The sequence below is a fragment of the Ambystoma mexicanum genome, chromosome 6p (assembly GCF_040938575.1).
Source record: "Ambystoma mexicanum isolate Mex_15411 chromosome 6p, UKY_AmexF1_1, whole genome shotgun sequence".
Taxonomy (NCBI): domain Eukaryota; kingdom Metazoa; phylum Chordata; class Amphibia; order Caudata; family Ambystomatidae; genus Ambystoma; species Ambystoma mexicanum.
The window spans coordinates 1475524035-1475548685 of record NC_090935.1 but is presented as its reverse complement, the minus strand read 5'-3'; positions in this window follow the sequence as shown (position 1 = coordinate 1475548685).

The following is a 24651-nucleotide window of genomic DNA, read 5'->3' as shown; positions in this document are numbered from 1 at the left end:
GACGCTGACCAGATCAGTGTGGGACGGAGGGTTGGGTGCTCCGAAAATGCAGCATTATTATTGGGTGTCCCAACTGATGGTTGTGAATGAATGGCTGTTTGGCGGGAGGGAACTGCCCCACATTGCGCTGGAACTAAGGAGGATGGGACCATGGATGGCCTGGCAGAGGTTATACCGGAGTAAGCCACCACAGGGGATGACACATCCAGGGGTTTGCACAATGAATACCTGCAAGGCGGCTCTCAGAGTGATCAGTTGGGGGGGAGTAGTGACCAGGGCAGCATCTATTTGGGAGAACGATGATCTCCCCGAAATATATAAACTAGGGAAGCAGAGAGAGTCCCAGGATAAAGGTGTTAAGAAAATAAAGGACATCCTAGCGCAGGACCGCCTTGCTCCTTTCCAGAATTTACAAGAGGAGTTTGGTCTGCAGGCTAGAGATGGCTACACCTATACTAGGCTGCAACATGCAATGACCCATGAAGAACAGGATACATGGAACATCCCAGAGAAATCACTGATTGAGGCCAGCCTCCTGGAGGGAACAATCCAAGGGAAGAATATAATTCAACTTTACAAGATGCTCAATGGGTTCACCTTTAAGCCCCTGCAGACACTAAGAGAGCAATGGGAGGAGAACCGTGGCGCCTTGGAAGAGGAGGACTGGGTTGAAGTGCTGTGCTCATCGAGAGAGGCCAGCAGAAGCATACGATTGCGTCTGATACAATTCAAGATCATACATAGAACATGCTATAGCCGGGATTGCTTACATCAGATGGGCAGGGTCGCGGACACCCAGTGTCTGAAATCTGGGGTGGGAGTGGGCTTGTTCTTCCATATGATCTGGCAGTGCCCCAAAGTGCAGTATTTTTGGGGGAAGGTCACCGACAAGACATATAGGGGAATCAACACCCCAATTCCGGTCTGCCATAAGGTGATGATTTTACATGTGTGGGAGTATGCAGGGTTCAATAACAGAGAAAAAGACCTCATCAGGACAACTATGATGGTGGGCAAGAAGGTTTTGGCAATGACTGAGGGAACTCAATGCTTCCAAATATATACAGATGGGTGGAGGGAATGGACCATTGTGCGGAGCTGGAAAGAAGGATGTACAGGGATAGGGGTGTCCCCAAACGTTTGAGAAGATATGGGCCCGATGAATGGAAATGGGCGGAGGAAGGAAGTAGTAGGACCCACGAGGAAGGGCGGGAGGATTATGATCTGGCGGGAAGTGAGGGATCGGGTGTTAAAAGGGGGGCACAGTGGAGCAAGGGGCGGGAGGGAGGTCCAAAATGGAGTGGGCTGGGGTTTGGGAGGAGGGTTTTCTAAGGAGTGTCGTACTGAAAGACATTTGTTATTCGTTGTTGTTTATGTGGTTGTGATCATAAAAAACACAATGAAAATTGTTTAAAAATAAAGAAATACTTGCCTGTTCGAGTGAGAAAACAGATTTAAAAAATGTGTAATTCGGGGTAGCCAAGATCGGAGCAATACTGATTTCGGCCTTGAGCTCCCGAAAGTAAGTCACCATCTCCTCAGACCATTCTATTGGAACTTTTGCCTTTGCTGCTCCCTTAAGCCCCTGGAGTAAGGGCCACGTGTAACTAGAGTAAACAAACATCTATGGTCTGCTATAGTCCCCAAAACTGCTGCATTTGCTTTACCGTTACTGGCTGGGGCGTATTCTGAACTGCGGTGCTTCTCTCTGGCATTACCTTCCTTGGTGCAGGCAATACCACTTGCCCCAAATATACTACCTCTGTCTGGCAGTATTGCAATTTTTCTTTGTCCACTTTGTACCCTTTCCCTGCAAGCAGGATAAGGAGTGTTATTGATTCTCCTCTGCACTGCTCCTCTGAATTGTTACAAACTAGTAGGTCATCCGCATACTGAATTACTGTAGTGAACACATGTAAATTTCCCAAATCCATTTGAACCACCCTATTGAAAAGACTCTGAGATTCACATTACCCCATGGGGCAACCTTGTGTGCTCAAATCTCTGGTCACAACACATAAATGCTGTGAGGTACTGAGAGCCAGGCTTTAAGGGGACCAATAAAAATGCATTCTTTAAATCAATCACTGTGAAGTGGGTCGACCCAGTAGGAATATTAAAGACGACGGTAGTAGGATTCAGTGCCACTGGAAACTCCGCCTCAAACATGTTATTGAGAGGGCACAAATCCTGGACCATCCTCGAACTGAACCCCTTTGCTTTCTTGACAGGGTAGATGCCTGTGTTACATGGGGACACAGAAGGCTGTATTATGCCTGGCTTTAACAATGCCATAATGTTCTCATAAATCCCTCCTTCTCCCTTCCTAGACATGAGATACTGCTTAACCCGTGGTGATATCGCACCAGGTTTCAACTTGATCCACCCTGCTCCAACATTCGTTAACAGCCCCACATCATGAGGATTGCTGGTACATGAATGGTCTGCTACTTTCTCAAAATCCTCCTTCCAGTATGGCGATGTGTTTCTAACGATGAGCATGGTCTGTGGTATTTCCCTGGGCTCTATTGCTACCTGGCAAGGCAACCCAATTCCAAAAACTATCTCTTCGTATCTTCGGTGTCTTCGAACAATTGCTCATTAGAAACATCCCTTAGCGATAAAATCGGATTGATGCACAGAACTGTGCGCTACTCTCCGCCTTCCTCATCAGTGCCTGAAAGAACCGCCCTGTTTTTCTTGATAACTAGTGCTTCTAGGAGAACCGTAACAATGGCGCATGGTGTTACCTCCTATGGCACAGTAGGCTGAAATTCAATCAATACCCGCCATGTTTGATCTCTGATTCCCGGAACGCAACTCAACAAAACCATTACCTCATAAAGAGACAAAGTTGAATGTACATGTACCCCCCTTATCACGCTGTCACTACAGTATGCATGCAAACGTGCCACTTCTCTTACCGGATACAAACCTGGAGTCGAACAAACTATCAAACAAACACAAAGGGAGGTATGACGAAATTGTAGTCCCACTTCTAGCGAATCCTCAAAATTAGGCAAAGCCTTGAACAAAAACAAAAGAGCGCTAGGGGGTAGGTTTCTCTATTACTCAGATGAACTAAGATTGCTGGTAGAGTGAGCAAACCCGTAGTCTCTAAATACACTCACAAGACTAATTTTATACAAAAATATATTGAACAATTTTATTAGTGTCAAGCACAGTTAAAAGTTAAATAAAACAACAACCAATCTCTTGTAGATACGAGTGCAAGTCATCAAATATCACTCATTGTGTGTACTGGAGTGAACAAACTATACCTTCCTCAGTGAAAGCAATTGACATATGAAGTCTTTTGAGAAGATCCCAGGCCAAGAGATTTGCGGGGGTATCTTTGCCATAGAACAAAGGAGAAGATACATTTTGTGTGCCTACCTTAATATGTAAAAAATGTGTTTCAGCCTTGTTGGGCATCATCAGTGAGCATCATTAGTCATGGGCACCCCTCTATGAGAAAAAACACGTAAAAAATGACCTGTTCTATGGGATGGTACCCACTCTAGAGTCCTTAGCCACGTTTTAGCTCACTGTACCTTTCACAGATGAGAAATATCCATTTGCATATCAGTCTTTGTCCCACCCACATGGGCAGTCTAGCACCGAAATACTATGGCAATTCCCTTCTGAACAAGAGTACCAACATCAACCCCATACACGTGTTTCAGCCTTGTTGGGCATCATCAGTGAGGTAGAGCTGTGCCCTATAATTATGAAATGCTGCTCTATCGTGGGTGTTTGTATCCAACTGAACTCCAGGATACCCTGCCCGCCTCTAAAGCTCATCTGACTGTTCTCCCATTAGGGCAGTGAATATGCTTTTCATGTCCCCTATGGCCAACATGACACTGGCAGTATGCTTCTCTAATGCATACATTCACTTCCCTGCCCCTGCAGTGAGCGAAGGAAGCGTCTTCATCACATTATTCCGGTCCATGTGTTACTACGGGACATAATACGCCCTTCCCTGACCCTTCTGGAGTAACAGAAATGGAATCACCCCTGCCTTTCCTGGGGCTACCCCATCTCTCTCCTACTACTCACTACAGCCATGCGAGTACCACAGCGTGTTCTAAGAACCCACAATGTACTCTCTGCCGTTGCTACTGGAGTGGGAGGTAGGGCTGCTACACCCTGCACTCCCTGTTCAACATCTGACTCCCATTCACCTTTGTCTCCTACTCCTGTTATCGCCTCCCCTCCCCTAATACTTCTATAGGCACGTAAGCATACTCAGCACTACCATAGTGCGGCGTTTCCTGTTCTTCCTGCTCGTATACTATACCTAGAGCAATACTTCCATCCTCCAGGTCCACATTGACCTCCTTGATAACTGACGTATCCAATCTAACAAGAACTTGCCCATGCCTCCACCTTCTTTCTATGTTATTTGCCTGTCTATTACCGTCTTCTAGCTCTTTACTTCTTTGCTATCGTAACAGCACTACCTCTTCCTCCGATGGCTTCAATGCTTCCTCCAGTTATTCATGCTCCTGCTTTTCTACTGCCATACACAGCCTATCTTCTATCCTACCGAAAAAAGGCACATTCTCTCTTTTGCCGCCCATTCCCAGCCCTTCATCTAGTCTTCCGGTTGCCGGTCTCACTCTCTCTCGCTCCTCCTCCTTTAATCTCTCTACTAACCTAGCAGTTGGGGGAGTCATTCCCCTTCCACCCTCTGTTCTCAACCTTTCTACAACCCTAACCATTGAAGGAGTTACCCTTCCACTTTCCTCAATATCCCATTTTTATTTATATATTTATTTATTTATTTTGTGTTTTATATACATACAGGAGGTCAGTGCCTAAATGTTTTGTTATTGGGGGGCTTGTGTTGTAGTTAGGCAAAGATACATTTAGAGAAAGCACTGAAACACAAGCTACCCCTGTCTCCTGTGAATTTTCACAATTTATGTCCACCACTTATTGACACATGAGTGGTAGTATCATTCTGAAGACACTATGGATCATCCAGACTCAGGATTTGGAGTGTTTTCATCAAGTAAAAAAACAATCAAATATTTATTTTTATAATGAGAAGTCTCTTCATTTTTAGAAATGCATACATAAAACAAACAAACAACACAGTACAGATTGTAAAGATTATACATTACAAGGGTTTTATTTGGAACTTCATTTCTTTTTGCATTTCATTTGGTCATGCTTTTGCGCTTGTTTTCAAAAGGGCTTATTAGCCTAAGTATACTAAATGCAAATTGGTCGTTCTTTTGAAAACCAAAGTGTCTTAGGGATGTTGTGTCGACGCGTTTCGGCCTATTTCCGTGGAATAAACCCCATCCTAGAAAAGGTTTTTCCAGAGGCCTTCCTCAGGCCAGATGCTGTTATTGGTTTCTTGTAGTTCATAGATCTTCTAACCCTTAGTTCTTCCTAAACATAAATAATAAAAGAAACACACAAACCCTGAGTCAGTGGAGCGATCAGTCTTGGTTAAAAACTATTGTGTCAAACAGTGGGCCTGGTCTACTGACCTTATTTTAGTAGAATCCGGAACAGGGACATCTAGATAGGTTCCTTTTAATGGAGCCGTACATATTTGGTCTGTTGGAGAAACATACAGATAGTTTGTTGTAGATGGAGCTAAATCTCTACTCCTGCTGGTACTGTCGTTCGTCTCAATAGTGTTTAGACATACAATTCGTTCACACTGGTACTGGAAATTGTAGAAAAGTTGCGCACACTTGCAAAGTCGTCTTCTGCGTAAAACCTACAGATGGAAACACAAAGGGAGGAGTCCTGTGTGGTCGTGATAGTGTGGTAGCAATTATCATAATCAACACAATCACTACATCTAAGGAGGGCAGTGACAAGCAATTGTCCTATGGTATATCGATCGTAAGTGTAATCTTCATGTAGATTGATGTGCGATATACAATCACACCCGGGGAACAACCCAGCGGTGGTGTTGTTTTTTTGGAAACAGTTGTTGATTATCAAAGACATACAGGGTTTGTCCGCCCTTAATGGTTAGATGGGGACAGAAATCCCTAATTGCTACCGAGACCAGAACACACCTTGGTGTGATTGGAAGTGATCCAAAAATTGCTTTTCTTGCTGTTGATAGGCGGTACTTGGGTAACAAGACCCTTTCCCTCACACACCAACATGTACAATTGAGAACCTGACCTTGCAAACAAATCGAGTGGCTTCTCTTCCACACTGCTGTTGCCAGACGTTCAGGACGCCACAGATGTCTGAAAATAGCGCATCTGCTGCTTCCACTTCTAAATACAGGCACCGCTCTGTACGGAGCATGGAAGTAGAAAGAGGACACAGTGGGTATGCACGATAAAGTGCGAGTGTCACCAAACGACATTGAGAGTCAAATGGTTCGTCAGAGATATCTTATAACATTATGACATTCCAGAAAGGATGCTTTCAAGTAGATATTTCTTATTTGGAAAATGTTTCCAAAAATGTATCTTTATTCAAAAAAAGGGAATACGCATTCTATGGCGCTCACTCTCGATATTGTGGAGTAAAAGATATATAAAGGAACCGTTTGGAAGACTAAAATGTCATATAAACGATAGCCGACCTACTCGGCGTGTTCTGTTAATAGAAATAGAAAGTGGGCTTCCTGATTACGGAGCACAGTCCTAATGCCGGACACATACAGTTGTTTATACATATATAACCAATATATGTGGTCCCTCGTGCATCTAATTGGGTAGCTACAAAAAGAGAGAGGCTCATGCGTTATTGTACAAAAGCTGAGCATAGCTTTACAGAGGGGGGGAGAAGATCTGTTTGTGTGTGTCAATTATTATTCCCGCTTAGTGAACTGGTATCAACCTCGTCACATAAGAGTTTCATACAATAGATGACATCTAAATACATGGAAAAAAACATTTTTACTCCCGTAGTTTGGAGCAGCAGAAATGGTCTCTTGCTTATTGCTTACAATTTGTACATAGAATGTGATATCCTACATTAGGTTTGATGGTATTTACATACATTCAATGATAATTTTTCTATATTTCTATAAGTTGACCTCTATTTCACGCTGTCCATTGATCGGTGTGTACAAGAAACCTTTTGATAGCCACAAGTTCACCAGGAGTAAGGGAAGGGAGGCGGGCAGTTGGTCTCTTTCTGGTCCCTTATATGCTGTTAATAACCTTTTGATATAGTATGTAAAACATATAGTAATTTGCATGATCAAAGACAGCAAAACAGACACAAGATTATATACATTCATGTTCTTCTCGAGCTCAGACACATTATGGGCTCAAAAAAATAAGCTCCACTCAATGGGCAAATTCAAAGCTTTCTTAACACTGTCCAATTTTTGGATCCATTTCTGTTCTAGTCTTTTTAACTCTAGATCTCTGTCACCACCTCTGATTTTTGCCTTTACAATCTGGATCACATACCATGTTAACTCTGTATACTTATGTTTTTTTTTGATATAATGATCAACAAGAGGTTTATCTGGGACACTATTTTTTAAACACGATCGGTGTTCGCAGATGCATTGACGGACAGGTCTCTTAGTTTTTCCGATGTAGCACAAATCGCATGGACATCTAATGCCATAGACAGCCCATGCTATTTTACAATTGGAAAATTCATTTAATTTCCACTGGATGTGGTATAGCTTGATGTTTTTTGCGTTGGTTTTTAAATCGCATACTGAGCATTAGCCGCATTTGTGATGGCCTATTACAGGCGGTAGTGCCCATAGTCTTGCTTGTTCAGATTTTGGTTTTTGTTCTTCTTTATAAGTATGCACCAGCATTTGCTTAAGGTTGTGGGTCTTTTTAAAAGCGAATCTTGGTTTTGATGGCTGGAAGTCAGGAGTGGTGACCAAGGACCAGTGTTTCAGAACACTCTTTTTTATCGCTGAGCTTATTGGACTGTATGTGGTGAGACAGGTTATTGTTTCTTCCACGTTCTTCATATGTTTAGTAAGGCACGTTTCCCTGCTGATATTTCTAGCTCTTTTTCTTACATTTTTTTATGCACTTGTTGGAGTACGCTCGTGCTTTCAGACGGGTTGTTAATTCATGTGCATGTTCATCAAATTGTCCGATATTGGAGCAATTCCTCCTAATCCGAAGAAACTGGCCGAAGGGCAAGTTATGCAACTTAAGTTTTAAAGGGCTCGGATGATAGCTGCCAAAATGGAGCAGTGTATTTTTGTCTGTGGGTTTACGGAAGAGTGTCATTTCTAACTTGTTATCAGTTGTCTTTTTTATCATTACATCGAGAAATGAAAGCTCTGGTATGTCTGCCATCATGGTAAAGGTTAGAAAACAGTCCTGGGTGTTCATCCACTCTTGAAATTCATTAGGTTCTTCTCTTGCACCAGTCCAAATAGTGAGTATATCATCTATGTATCGATTCCAGGTTTTTCATATATTGTTGGAAAGGGTTCTGATTGTTGAAAATAAAAGTTGTTTCAAAAGTGTCTATGTACAAATTTGCAATATCGGGCGCAAATGTCACGCCCATGCTGGTTCCATGTATTTGGCGGTACATTTTAGTTTAAAAAAGGAAGACATTTTCTGTAAGGGGCAATCTTGTACATTCCAGAATGAATGCTGATGGTACTCGGCCTTCTGGGTCTGGTCTTAAATCTAGATAGTTTTTTAGTACTTTCAGGCTTTCAGCTTGTAGTATACTTGGATACAAGGCTTCGACATCTATTTCAAGAGTGTCGAGAATGTTTATCATTTTGGTGCTGTCTCTAACATATGATTTTATTTTTACCACAAAAGGACGCAGGAAGAAATCTACATACTGAGACAAAGGTTCCAGAACTGACCCGATCGCTGATACGATCGGTCTTCCAGGTGGATGTTTATCGTCTTTATGTATTTTGGGCAAGATGTAAAATGCTGCCAGGGTGGGATGAGGCTTATTGAGAAAACCCTTTTAGTCTTCATCTATCCACCCTTCTCTTGGCGTGTGTAGTGTTAGGCTGCTGATTTCTTCCTGTAGTCTCTGTGTGGGATTTGTTTCCAGTAATCAGTAATGATTGACATTGTTCAATAATGTCATTGCTTCTTTGTGGTGGTCGTCTCTGCCCCAAATCACAATACCCCCGACTTTATCGGCAGGCTTTTTCAGGAAATCCGGGGATGCATCAATATGTATTATGGCGTCTCGTTCACTTTTTGAGAGATTATCTCTGGTGTAATTTATGCATTTCATTGCATTTTTTACTTCATAGAGTACTTTGTTCTCGAAAGCATTTATTTCAGCGCTGATGGTGGCTGTAGGTGGTGTGAAAGATGAGGGTAATTTTAGGCCTGTGGTGCTTGCCATTTTTTATCTACCGTTAGCAGTTTCATCAGAATTTCTGAAGAAATATTTGAGTCTGACTGTTCTAAAAAATCTTCTTAATTCAGCTTCTGTTTGGAAACAGTCTGCACTTTTCATAGGTACATAGCTTAGACCTTTAGATAGAACTTGTTTTTCAATTGGTGTCATGATATGGTTGGTTAAGTTGAAAATGGGGGCTACCACGTCTCTTCTTGTCGGTCTCTTCACTGTCGTGTGCGGACTCCATATTCTGGGGGTGGTCTGTTGCTTCTTGGCCTGCCTCTCCGCACCCCTCGCTGGCGAAAATACCGTGGGGTGGTGCATTGCTGGGTCCTGAGGTGGATGGATCTTCATCTCCTCCTACTTCTGACTCACTCCCACTTGTGGTGTTTGAGGTATTGGAGAAGGTAACACATTTCTTCCTCTGATTTTGCGGGAACATTTGTGTGTAGCCCTTATTTTGGTCTTGATAATAACTTTCTTTCAAATATGCATCAGTGCGTTCTTCTTTGTAAAGTTCAATATCTTTTTAGAGTTTCCAAATTTTTCTGTCTAGATTGAATTGACGGAACTTGTCAGTTTCTTCATTTATTTTTTCCAATAGATGTTTAACATCTTTATTCACTAGGTCCTCTGCTAGCTTCTTTTCTAGTGTATCAAGTTCTTCACATTGCTTTTTCGCCTCCTCTTCTGCTGTTTCTATCGCCAAAATTATCCAGTCCCTACTGCAACGGTTACCTACCCCGCTGAAGTTCAGTTTGAATTTAGGATTGTCTATAAACACCCTCGGTATGTTGCAGACTTGTAATCCATCTGGAATCACACCTGCCTTCAGATATGCTAACATTAGTTTTCCTTTTTCTGTACTATTAGTTCAGCTTCATTTTCTCCCGTTTTCTCAGTTGATGCAGCCGAGGTCGGAGTTAGCATAGATGATTGTTCGATTAAGCGCTGGAAGTGCTCATCTGTAAAGGAGATAATATTTCTTTTCTCCATGTTGTTTTATTTCCCATTCACCTAAATGGTTTACAGTCAACATTTCTATTCTTTGACAGAGTTTGTGTCTTATTCACAGTTGTGTCTTTAGATTAGACTAGACCTAACAACCAAGGGTTGTCTTAAGCATATACATACAGGAGGCCAATGCCTACATTTTTTGTTATTGGGGGGCTTGTGTTGTAGTTAGGCAAAGATACATTTAGAGAAAGCAATGAAACACAAGCTACCCCTGTCTCCTGTGAATTTTCACAATTTATGTCCACCACTTATTGACAGATGATTGGTTGTTAGGTCTAGTCTAATCTAAAGACACAAAGGTGAATAAGACACAAACTCTGCCGGCAAAAAAGGAGAGCACCCATATGGGGGTGGTGTGGAAGGAATTCCTGCACCCTCCTTTTTCGGCCCTTCCTCTTAGACTTTAACATGATGGGCCTTCCCGCCTTTCACATACATCCTCCATAGCTCTAAGATGTTTAACCGCTTCTCTAACTTCGAAACCTTTTTCCCAAGAAACTAAGAAATTATACAGATTTTCAAATATCCCCTTATTATAGGCCCTCCCATTAGGCCAGGAATTGAGCATTTTACCCTCAGTTTCCGTTAGCCATTCCCGATGGTATTTAAAATCTTTACCTGACACAAATGATTCAGTGGAGTCTCCATACTCCACCCCAATTTAACCAAACAATTTCACTCCAAAATAAATGACTTAAAACACTAAAGCCGAACCTGTGGCACAAAATGTCAACACAAGGAACCCCTTTCTTCCCCTTACACAAAAGACAGCATCTTTATCCAAAAAAACACACGCCAACCAATATCTCTGGGATATCTCCTTCACTTGAGCATGGAAGGAGCGCAATGTTTTCCACTACAACACTGCTGCTCTTGCTCTCTTCATTACTAGTATAGTATTGCCGTCTTTTCCTGACTACAGGAAAATTCTCTTCTCTACTTCGACTAGCCAAGAAAAGCGAGGTGAGGGCTCCGTTCCGCACAGTCAGAACAAAATGAATGGTGCCAAGGGTGTACTTCAGAAAGGTATCTACGGGTGGACTTACCATAAGATGCCACCTCGCTCTTAAATCAAAGAAACACCCCTCTTTTACCATTATTACCCCCTTGCTTTACCCGCCAAAAGTATACTCATGTGAATATGCGTGGTGCTCCTACAATTCAACCTGCACAGCTGGACCACGGTACTATGCCTCCAGGAAACAGACAGGCCTCTAACCAATATGGTGCCCGTAGACCTCTCCATTTTCACTGTGCATGGAAGGCTGGTCCCCACAGAGAATTGCTGCAGCCGAGTTGTGCGGACAGGAAATGTCTTGGATAGCCTGGGGCCGACCTAGGGATGCCAAATGCGTGGATGGGCCTTTAATAACCTTAACCCAAAGTAGGCCCACCACTTAAGAAATGAGTGCACGTGTGTACGTCAAACAAGTTTATTGTATAATCGGCCAGGAGAGGCTTTATGATTATATAGAGACAAACTAACCTGAGTCTCCCTGATCCACACAAACACTTCACATTATATGTATAGTTAAAAGCTGCCACATATTTTATTGCATATCATCCCCCAACACTTGTTTGGGAAAACCTATACAAAATTAATCCAATCTTCTCTAATTCCCACATTCTCATTGGTCACATTCATTTATCTACCATCATCAGCTCATATTCGTAGCATACCTCTTTCCTGGAGACTTCTGTGGTAGGTTGTGACATCACCACATAGTTACACATTTAAACATAAACATTCATTAGAAGTTCCAGCTGGCCTAGGACCTTCTAACCCAAGACGTGATTGCACATGGTTTGCAAAGACACTTCAAACAAAATGGGGAAGGGGAGAATAAATAAGTTTACTTTGAACTGTTTCACCCAACCAGTCTTGCTGGCATCCTTGTTTCCTTATAATCTAATTGACTACCAACTCAACATGCATGACCTCTAGACACAACCTGAGAAAATAATTGAGAACCATAAAGTATAGATCCACACTGCCCTTAGGTGTCTCTTCCTCCCAGGTTTATTGATCAGCCATGAACAGATGGCCGGACCTATCTGAACAATGAATAACAGGCTCTCATGTACTTCAATAGATTGCATCTCCTTCCCGCAAGAATGCCAAGTCATACAAACCAGGGGCCTGCCTGTGGCTGAACATCTGATAATGTTGCGGCTTCTCCTTGCCTTTCCCTCCGCCTCCAAACTCTGCAAAACCAGTTTTGCCAGTCACACAGAGTTCACCTTGCAAAGCCCTGGCTGCAGTACCAGGCCAAACTATGAAAAAATTACACGGCATACAGATTTATTCATTCCCACTAAGTACCCCAAAAATATGTCCCTTGAGACCCATATAGGCATGTCGGTGTATGCATGTTTTTAAAACTACTGTGTCCTCTTCACAGTGGCTTCTACGTGACAAATCCCCTTTCTCTCATGCGCATTATGAAGCGACTCAATGGCGATTTTGACATTTTATCTTGCTGCACACGTGCACATCTAAATGTATCAATTTAAACACAAAATAACACTAAAGTAACACATATCCCATTCTCATTAACTACGCTAGATACATGTAAAATTGCAACATCGCGCCAACTTCGCCGTTCCCCCAGTCAACAATGTGGCACACAACGTGAACCCCTCTTTCTCATTGGGACCTTTCCTGACTACACAAACACCCTCTTCCCTGTCATAGTCCCTTTTAGATTTGCTTCTCAACTGCGGCTTGCTTGATGACTTGCTTTTGGTATCGTCTAAGTAAGGCCGGTCCTCCCTGGCTGCCAGGACTCCTCTGGAGGAACACATGGAAGACTGGCCACCAGGAAAAACCCCGTAGGGGTGAAAAAATCTTGCAACGGTCTGTGCAGGTCTTCTTGTAGATTGGATGCAGAATGGAGATGCAATACTGAAGTGCAGCGTCGTTGAAGCAGGGATGAAAGGAAGAATTCCCGGATGAAGAACTGGGCTGAAACAAGATGCAGCGTGGTCCTGCTGTGAATAGAGACCGAACAAGAGAGGCCACAAGGAAAAGGGAGTGAAGGGCTCCAAGGAACCAGAAAACACAGAAGGAAGAACAGAAGTGCAAGGCTCAGAAAACTAGCGTAGTAGCAACAAAGTTGCAACGTGAAGAGCCGTGCTTACTTTCAGTATTTGCTTGTATGAGTCAAGGTTCCTCCCACTGCTGCGTCCGACGTGAGGGACGTAGGACAGCCATCTTGTGGTTCGTATTGCAGTTCTCAGTGGTTGGCAATGGAGATATCCATTGAATGGTTGGCTGCTAGGGTGAAACGCTGGATGATCGCTGGTTGGCGAGAGGCTGTCTTCCACTTCTGCCAAAATGACCAATGTCGGGGACGGAACATAAAAGCATGCCCCTTCCAGGCCCGGTGCCACCTGGTTTCCAGGGGTTTAACCGATGAAAGCACTGGATCAAAAGGGGGGCATGAACATGCTTGGCTGGTTTCCAAGTACGATTGGCGATCTTGTAGCCTTTCCAGTCTATGAGGTATTGCAAGATACCCTTATAATATCTGGAGTCGCATATGTGAGCCACCTCATATTCAGGTTCTTGATCGACCATTACAGGAGGAGGTTTAGTTGTTTGAGGATGTCTTGGAGCGGTTTGTAGGATTTCAATAGAGATGAATGGAAAACAGGATGTCTTCTGTTCCAGAACCTGGGTAGTCTTAAGTGGAAAGCAACAGGGTTTATGACTTTTGTTATTGAGAAGGGTCCGAAGTACTTGGGTGCACATTTTCCTGTTCTGGGTTGTAAGGGCAAGTTTCCAGAAGCCAGCCAAACTTTGTCACCTTTCTTGAATTCAGGGTTTGGGTTCCTGTGACAATCAGCAAACTTTTTAGCACATAGACGGGCTGTTTGTTAATTCTTCAAGGCCCTGTTTTGTATGTCCTGCAATTCTTGTAGCAATTCTTCTGCTCCCGGAATGTTATTGCAGTTTGGCGGAATGGACGGTAGCCAGGTAGGGTGGAAACCGTAATTGCAGTAGAAGGGGGCTGTATGGTAAGAGTTGTTGTATGAAAATTCGGAAGCAAGGACGCCCAGTTATCCTATGTTGCAGCAGAGGCATATACAGGGTAGGACCTGAGACCTTGAGACGCACTCAAAATCTGTAAATGCCCACTCAGCAGCTCTGTGTGGGCATTTACAAATGTTAATGTCACTGTGGTGGGCACAACAACATTAGCTTCATGCCCAACTTGTTAGACAATCCTGGCTACGGCACTGTGTTGCAATAACATAATAACAAAGATATTGTTCTAAGGTGTGATTTGTTCTTTCTGTCAGACCGTTGGATTGTGGGTGGTATCCGGATGGCATGTTTCAGGATATGCCTAAATCGGAACATAGAGCCGACCAGAATTTGGAGGTTTATTGCGGGCCAAGGTCGGAAATAATTTTGGTGGGTAATACATGCAGCCTAAAAATTGTGGAAAAGTACACAGAGGCCCCTGAGAGGCAGTAGGCAATGATGGACAAGGTTTAAAGTGTGCCATTTTTGTAACGGCATCAAGGGTGACCATAATGACTCTTCAACCGTCTGAAGGGGGAAGATCCACAATACATTTGGTTGGTATGGTGTGCCAAGGTCGATGGGGCAAGTCAGGTTGTGGCAGCTTACTATCAGGTTTGCATCTTGGAGTTTTAACTTGTGCACAAATCTCGCATGATTTGCAGTATCACATCACTTCTCATTCTTGGCCACCAGAAGTGACGTTGTAGAAGATGAAGAGTGGACTTGACTTCACGATGTCCAGATATTTTAGAAGAATGTGACAAGTTTAATATTTCATTAGAGATTCCGCAGAGAGAAAAAGGGCTCCATCCAAGAAGTACAATCCTTGCTTTCGTACGAGTGGATATTTGTCTAGGGTCTGACTATTATCAGAGCCTGAAGTTGCATCTCTTATCTTCGCCATAAAGGTGTTTATATGAAGAATGAAAGTGGTGTGAGGAAAGATCTTTTCGGTCTTCAGTTCACAGACCGAAGGAGTTGTCAATGACTGATATAGAGCGTTTGTGACAGTGTTCTGAGACCCTGGTATGTAAGTCAGATGAAAGCGAAACTGTAGGAAGAAATAGACCCACCTAGCCTAATGGCTGTTGCGGCCTTTGAAGGATTGGAGCATGAGTAGGTTTCTATGATTTGTTCTTATTTCTGTTTCTTATTCTGCTCCTAAAATGTAATGTCGCCATTCCAAACAAGCTTGTTTCATGGCGAGCAATTCCTTCTCCAAAACAGAATAATGAATATAAACAATCAAAGTGTTTTCCAGCCTGGAATGTGTTATGAGCCAGCATGTCCCCCATCAGGCACCCATTAAAGGCCCTCAAATTACATGCAAGGAGGATAGATGCTGTCAGGTTCACACAGGTCCCTGGCGCAGGAGTGGATTTAACCAACCACCCCCCGCAGTGGTCTTGATGCCTGCAAGTCGAATCTTACACAGACATTCGCCACCAGAGCAGGGAAGGAGGGTTTGGGTCTCGTTGATTGGATGGGTACGGGGAAGTTAGGGTAACTGGAAAGAGGGATAGACAGAGGTTATGGACAGGGCTGGGGAAATTGGGAAAGGGTTTGATTGTTGGCACCTTGGTCACCTGCCCAGCAAGGTGACTTGACTATCCTCGAATGTTGGTGCACGGTTCATAGAATTATAACAACAAACTTGGCTCACAGTGCTATATCTACATAAGAACTGGGCGAATTGCACATTATGCCCGTTAACAACTCACTGGCACTAAAAATTAAATGCATGCACACTTAGCTCTCTCAAGTTGTCCTAGTCCAGAGATGTGGTCCTTAGTTGTCGCCAGTCGAGAGCTGTCAGCCTTGTGCTGTGTCTTTAGTAGTTTTGCAGGCAAGGTTCAAGCTACAAAGGAAAGAGTGCAGAGTTACTGCGTGTTAATTCGCTTTTGCATTCATTTTCTACTCATGCCACACTCATATACCCACACACACACACTCTTGAGGTCACTGCTGATGTGTGACACTGCACGTGGTTTTTGCCAATGGGTCGTTGTCCCCAGGTTTTGCCAGATTAATGCTGCCCAACAATGCCGGCACGAGCGTCGATGCACGTGGCTTGCAGCATTTGCTTTTTCTTTTTGTTCTGTGGTCTTGGGAATGCATTTCTTCCAAGGCGGACATAACGCGTGTCTACACGTGTTCTAAAACAAGGAGTCACTTCTCCAATGCGAAAAGTAATAGCAACAGGTGGATGGGCAAACGCGCGACTACTTAGCTTGCTTGCAGGCGCAGGGTCGATTATATGGGCAGAATGAGCCCCCTGCGCTTCCCCAGCCTCCCTCTGCGACGCAGCTGCACTTATCTTTTGTAAGCGAGGGGCCGGATTCCAGATCTGGTGGGGCGGGGCCCCTCGCTTGTCTTTTTCACCAGAGCTGCTCTGCGCACATCCTCCTCTCCTGAATTCTCGAGCACAAGCCCCGTGCCTCGGGGCTCGCGCATGCGTGGTAGCGTGCCACACCCGATATGCTTCATGCCAAGGCATGCTGGGCAATGTAGTTTTGACATGCTTCCAGCCTACAGAGAAAACAAAGCAATCTCCTGTAAGGCAGCACGCCCTTCCTCATAGGTTTCAGAGCTCCAACAGTGTTTTTGAATAAAGAGTGATTCAAAGCACCTACACATCTGTTACTATTTACAGTATTTATGCATTTTGTCTATTTTTTCTGCCCCTTTCTTGGACTGTCCCTAACAGATGCCACCTTTTCGGCATTCCTGTACTTCCTCTTTGGGGGAGGAGCTTCCAGTTCGCCAATGCCCCACAAACTATCCTCATCCCACCATATCTGCTAGCAAGTGTCGCCAAACTTTTGTAGACAAAGAGCAAAATGTGTTTATCAAGTGGAGCGGTGAGCAACATCTTTAGTTTTATGGAGCATTTCAGTGTTCTGTGGTTGGAAAAACGATTGCAACACAAATTATTCCTTGAAGAAACTTAATACTGCTTGGAGGCTATGTTAATGGGCAGGAATTAACAGTAATCTAGACCAAATGCAATTTACAAAGGACTTTAACTTCATTTGACCCTAAATTGGTGTTTGCAAGGAATGTTTAGGAAATTAAGTGGCAAGCCAGATGTGTGTAGAGACTGGAGGCCAATAAAATTGTTCAAAAACAGGGCCACACAAACAATGCAGAGTGCTTGGAGTTCTCCCATAAGAAATCTTTAAGACATTTAGTGGCAAATTTATTTTAATTAAGCACATCCGGGCCATGAGTTAGAGCATTAAAAACAACAATTACATGTGGATTTTATGGGTCTCTCCTAAGTAATTTTCAGATCTATAGAGGCAAATGGCGCGTTTACAAAACAAGTAAAACTGGTCAAACGTGGTAGGATTTAAAGATCACTTAACTGAAGTTTGAAGGGAGTGGGACCCTCCCTATGAATTCCTGTGAAATTGAGTGTCGGTACTGCTTTTATTAAAGCACATATGGTGGGTTACATTGGTCAAAACATGATTAGGAATAGAATATTTTACTGAAGGATTTGGGGCTCTTCCTTTGAGCTATCTTCAAAGTAGATGTAGTGGTAGTGGTGCATTTTTGATTAATAACATTGGTCACAAATTTGAAAACCACTTTGCAGAAAGGGTTGGGTGTATTACTTTGATATTTGGCAACACTTATGTCCCTGTTCATTACAATTTATTAACTAACTTTGCTATATTTCAATCTGACATATGCAAATTACTTTAGGACAGACAATTTGGAATGCATTTGGTCACCATCCACATGCCAGATAGCAAAGTATCAGAAAACGACAATTTGTCTGCCAGGACACTATTGAGTATTTAACATTTCTGACAATTGATGTGGCGGCAACAAACACAGACTTTAGTTACTAAAGAAAATTTCCCATGCCACTTGTTTTCCCATTATGAACTTGCCAGTAGAGCAAAGTTACAGAAGATGGCAATTTTCACCAGGACACAAACATGGGCATGTGATGTGTATACTTGTCTAATTAGCAGAAGATAGCAATTTATTCACAAGGACAATGCAACGTGTATGGGACATTTTTAACACATTTGCACACAAATATTGCATCCACAAAAAAGTCAATTAGAAGTTTTGATTTGTGGAGAATTAATCCTTTGTGTCACTTATTTTCCCCCTATGTACTTGCTAAGCTTCTGTCAATAGCCCCATTACAACCTACTTAAATGCAACAGCGGAATGTTTTGTTGATTTCAACAGTTGCTGGCCAGATTGTGTACTTTTCCCAGCCAGCAGCTCACCTACTATTGTTATACAGCTTAGTGGCCTAGCAACTGTAGAGTGGATCTGGCCCAATAAGTGCGGATTCATTGAGGGGCATTTGTAATGCTGATTACAGCAGAAGCTTCATGGAATGCCCTGGGATGGTTATGCCACCTATTTTTGGGCTTCATGTATGCCTCAATCATTGCTTTGCTAGGTAAGTCTATTTACAATGCATGCCCACATCCCTTGCCCTCATGTCCACATCACTCGCCCTCATCCCAACTATCTGCCATTACTGAATGTTCTGTCATACTCTTCCTTTGCCTTTTTGGCAGGCAAATTGCTTCGACCCCATAACCTATGGCACGAGGCACTATAGAAATGCAAGATAACATAATATTGACATCCAGTGGGGGGGCAACAATAGACAGTTACTTCTGCTCTTACCTGCACTAGCCTAGTCATCATCGGGCTTGTCTCTACCAAGGCCTTAATCATCTTACTCAGGCTCTTCCATGCTCCTTGTGCACCTTAAACCTATCCATCCCTCACTACCCCTTAGCCGAAACTGCTTTTGCTCCGACAACTAATGACATATCAGGTCTGTCTTCCGGAGGAGGCTGTTTGGCTAGCTTTCTCACACTGTCCTGGCACAGGCTAGATTGCCATTGCGGTCTGATTCATGCAGTGCCTCCTTCTTGACCTCCACTCCATGGCCCAGAGCAATTGGCGAACAACATTTTAGGGTTCAGCGAGAAAAATGTTGCTCCCGAGCTACACGTTGGGGATCACTGCACTAGAGGCTCCAATTGCAAATCAAAATCACCTAAAACCAGAATTCTCAATGACTTTCCATGCAAGGACCTCCAGCTCTCCACAACAGCTTGGAGGTAAGAAAATAAACCCAACCCCCCCTTTCACTGCTTCACGATTGTAAATATTTATCAGCAGAATGTTAGATCCATCCAGACCATCCATCCAACTCCAGCAAATCCATGTAGGCACTTTCGATAACCCTTACCCCATGTATATTTTCGGGTGGATCCAGAAAAGTAGTCCCCCACTCGGTCTGCGACCCCCCCCCCACCAAGAGCCAGCCGTTGAAATGTTGAAAATCCCTGCATGCTGGGGACAACCAGTGTCCATGTCTCCTGGAAACCAATAATATCATGGGGCCGGATTTAGGATAACTATACTTCATCCTTCATATGCCGATTCAGCCCTGCAATATTCCAAGACAAGTGTGAATCGTTTTTCGGGGCCTGCGCTACACCTTCACCCATGGACCGGACACTCAGCCCACGGGCTCCAAAGGATACCGGAGGCAAGGCCAATAATACCAGGAGGGGGTGAATACCCCGTCAATCGACCTCCCCCAGAACCCCAGAACTGAACCATCAAAGTCTGGGGGCGGACAGGATGCTGGGATCTCTTGAACTTCATTTGTGGATAGCAAGGGATCAAATCTCCGAGCACATGGTAACACAGATACAAGGCCTGTGGACTTTGGGCTAAGATCATGGGCACCAGGGGCTCGCGGGTAGGCGCTAAGATTCTCTGCAACTAGTGACAATATCTGGAGAACCTCAACCCCAGAATATTTCAATGCAGAGTTCGTCTTTCCTACACCAGCTAGAAGAGTCTGGCCCATTTTTCCATTGTTTGGGAGGGCATTAGAGTTACGCCTCGGACATTTGAAAGAAATTATTATTTCCAGGTCCCTTGGAGGAAATGCCCTCTGCTTCATATAAAAAAGACCCTCACACAAGACCCCTGAAGTGAGTTGTACTTAAATGCAGTCCCACTCCAGGCTACCTGGGGTACACTTGCACAGCAGAATATTTTCTCTAATTATAGAGAGCCAACACCATTTGGATTGAATCCAGTGAGTCACCTTGTTAATCAGACTGTCCCTTGATCTGGGTGCCCCTGTTGCACCCTTAGGACATTAAGCAAGAAAAAGGAAGAGCTGGAGTATCGTTAGGCTGTACATTAATCGGCCTTCGGTCAGGGGGTTTATTAGTGATAACATACAGAGCCCGAAGCAGCCTATTAGGGGGGTGGTTGGCTTCATGCGCTTTAATCACCTGGGCAATGTTGCACAAGCCCCTTACTCACAGGTCCACCAGGGACCTGCAAAGGTGGTTGCAAGAGCTTTGGGGGGCCTGAGCGTAGATTCACAAAATGTACCCAGGCTGAGACTTTCCTACTTTGCTCTATTAGTATCTGACCTTCCACCAATGTCCTCACTGCGCTCTTTAGGTTCAGTAAATCACTCAACAGTGCAGAAAAATCAACCTGGATCTTTCTAAATCAGGATTCCATATGTGAACACACTGCACAGGAAGGGATCTGGGCATAGTCAGAATCAGACCGGGACATGGCTAACCCTGGTGGCCCATTTGGCAACCACCCAGGGTTAGCACCAGTACCCTGTACACCATATGTCAGGGTCGTTAATACATCAAACATATTGGAGGTTGAGACATTTGCGATCCACACAGGGAGCAGCAACAGCTTTGATGGTGAAAGTGTACTTAGGACAATACCACATTCAATTGAAGTCACAGACTCTGGGGTACTAGCAGTAGTCTCAGGAAGATTGTTCAGTTCCACAGAAATATTATTTATTTTACCCTCTAGTTAGGCAGAGGGATTAGGTACTTCATAACCTGGCAAAATCTTCCCCACTTCCACCAATACTTGAAGGGTAGTTTTTCGACATGGACAGACTTTCTATAGCAGGAGTCTGCATCGTTTCCAGCGAAATAGATGTCCTTGGTTTAAGTCTTCGGGTTGGTGCAGTAACAGGTTCACTGCCATCCCATAGTAATACCAGGTTTACACCTTCCCCCTTATTTAATACAGCACAATTAGTCACCCTATGACAGTCCGCCTGACTGCCCTTCTCCTTGTTCCTTTTTTGGGTCCTACAAGAAGGTTCTGCCCTTGGCAGAGTTCGCAAACCTGAGGGAGACAGAACCACTGGCTCAATGTCATTTAACAGGGAAGCAATTTCCTCAATCATAGCATTAGCCTCCTCAATATACGAAGTAGAGGCAGATACCCTTTTCCCGGGCTGGGAATTCAAAGGAGACTTAAGAGCTTTGCGTTTAGACATGCATCATAGAGTAGCTCTAAACCAGCCCACCCATGCAACAATGAACCAAATAGATTGATTAACAATGCGGTACAATAATCAAGAATCACCCATCAAATGATTGCTAAAAACAACGGGCAATGAAAACAATATAATCAGTTAAAGATCAGCGAAACAACAAAATTCCCTTAATTCCTTAAGTTAAAATAAAATAAAATACAGATCTTAAGACTCATAAGGGAAGATGCAAAGGGAGAACATCAAGGGTAATTTGATAAAGACTAATAAGATCAGTTCGTACACTGGTACAAAGAACGCCGAACGGCTTATGGGGCAACCAGAGCCCGACTCCCCACCTTTTCTCCCAGTGAAAATGCAGGAACAGGGTGACGTAGGCAAAGATCAACCAATCAATAGCCAGATGTTCCAGGACATTCCTCCCACGTCCTGCAATGTAAATGTATTCTGACCTTTTGCAGGCAAATCATGAAGGTTTTTCTAAAATCACAGACAGTCAGAGAGTTCAACAATATAAAATGTGCCACAGTCAATTGCCCCAGAACCAAAATCAATAGTTTTTTTGTAGGAATGAATACTGAAAAAAGAGCAGGTATGGGCAGCGGCACACACAGGATACCTGAAATCAAGGCCGTTAGAAATCCAAGATTTCACCGGAATAGTTAGGGAACCAAGTCCAGACAGTGCCAGCAATACTGGGCAGAATGATGGCCAGCAACAAGCTCAGGCAGTTTTTATAGGAGGGAATGACCCCACCCATGCCAAACACTGCTCACCATTCGCCTCTCCAGGCTTGGTGGGAGATTTTTTTAAAAAGAAGGGAGTGTGGCCAGGACACAGAGCTCCTGCTCGCTCAACTTGCTCACCCTTTGCCGTTCAGATTATATATTAAAAAAGGGCTGGCTCCCAGCACTCCCCAAACAGCCCAAAACAGCATGTGGACTTTGCCAGCGGGGCTTTGCCACAAGGGGTGAGGGGGGAGGTTTTATGAACCCCTCCTCTTCCTCTTCTTTCATTCTTCCAGCCAGGGGGCAGAGCTTAATGGAATGAAAAGCAGGCGGGATGACAGGGGAAAACAGCAGCCCAAAACATCACGATGGACTTTGCCCGTCAATATTGGAAGCCCCATTACAGCCATTGAAGGTGAAGATCACCGGGAGGTCTTTTGTGAAACAACTGTTACATGCTCTTACATTTAGGCTATACAATATGCAGGCTATGTCTATTGCTAGGCGATTAACTCTTTTTGGTGGGTAGCTGTCAGTGTGGGTATACCCCAAGCCAGATCTTGGTCTTCCCAAAATGCCTTCCAGCTCACGGATCGTCTCAAACTGTAAGTTAACATCACCTGCAACCACATTATACTGTTCTGGTGCTTTTTGGTTAGCCCAAGGATATACAAGTTCCTGTAGTCTATCCAGCATTACTAACCCCTGAACTTCACAGGGCCTGTTATTAATGTTAAACAGGAGTTTGTCTTCTCCCTCGTTGGTTCGTATGGACAGGTGCTGGAGGTCTGGTGAACTTGCTTGACATTCTAAAACTTCCCATCCAAGCGTGGCATCTACCCATATTAGAAGGCTACCGCTTGGCCGCCTTTCGGGCCTTTTGTGGCTGGAATACAATACATTTGTTATCCTTGGAGCAAGAACTTTCCTTAAGCTCATGTTTACAGCAAAAGGACTACTTGATAACCTCAAATGTAGGTAATCCAATCAGGATCATCGACAAGCCTTGTCAACGCGGCTATATTCCAGGACAAGAGCTTGTATTACATTTGCCCTGACTCAGTCAATCTACACATTCAAGTTTGCTTGAATATTTACCATCCTCCCACCCGTTTGGAACTGTGTCATGTTCCTCCCCTGTTTTCCCCCAATCCCTTGCACTTCTGACAAAACCAATTATTTGTTGGGCTGGGGTATCTAAGCAGGCCTGGAAACCGTCAGTAGATTTAAGTATAATCTGTACATTCTCTGGGGGATAACCCCTGATTTCGATGCCAAAAATCCCTTAAACCAGATTCCAAGTTCTCAGGAACACCTGTATGTGGTCAGTCGTGGTATTTGGAGATGGGACCCTAATGCATCTTACAATATCGTCTCTGATTATTGAGAGACGTCCCTTGGAGTATGTAAACCGGTGTGTGCATTTATTTACCAAGGCCTTATGATCCTCATACATATTTGATGATAAATGGGGTACATTAACCATAATTATAGAGGGGCAGTCTCGTCTACTCCTTCTACTTATACCACCAAATTCCATTTTGGTTCTCTGATCTTCTCACTGGGATTAGATTGGGGCCTGATAGTGACATGACGGTTTGGCTTAAAGACCTCCTGTTCAGGTTACTGGGGTCCATAGAGGGCCTTATAATGGAGTTTTGCAGACCCCAAGAGCCGGGTTTCTGTTGCAGGGGAGGGCAGTGTTGAATAGTCGACTTTCCCCTGCTCATGTCACTACCTTTCTTTTGAGGACCCAGGGAATCACCTTGGCAATCTATGCCATTAACCTTTGGGCTCCCTTGATCCACATTCTGAGGACCAAGTAAGGCCACCTTATCTCTAAGCAACTAGACTTCTCCTACCAGCTCCCTTAGCCAGCACTCTGTTTTGTTTACTATGAGGTCTTTAATTTCAGTGAGAATTTCCTCAGGGCTCAGGTTAGGGGATGCAGTCAATGGACAGGTCTGACAGCTTGAATCCGGATGTCGTTATTTCTGTTTGGTGCTGACCTTCTGTCTACCCTCTTCTTGCAGGGTCACACCTCTTCTTCTTCTTTCCCCATTGTTTAAGTCCCCAGACAGTATCTCTATTAGCGAGGCCTGTATTTAAAAGGTATCAAATCTATTAGAGAGGGGAACCCAGGGGATTTGTGCCAAATCACACTCGCCACCTCTTTTTCCCTCTCACAACTCTGGGAGGAGTCCAGGGGGGGCACCTCAACCTCCACCCCC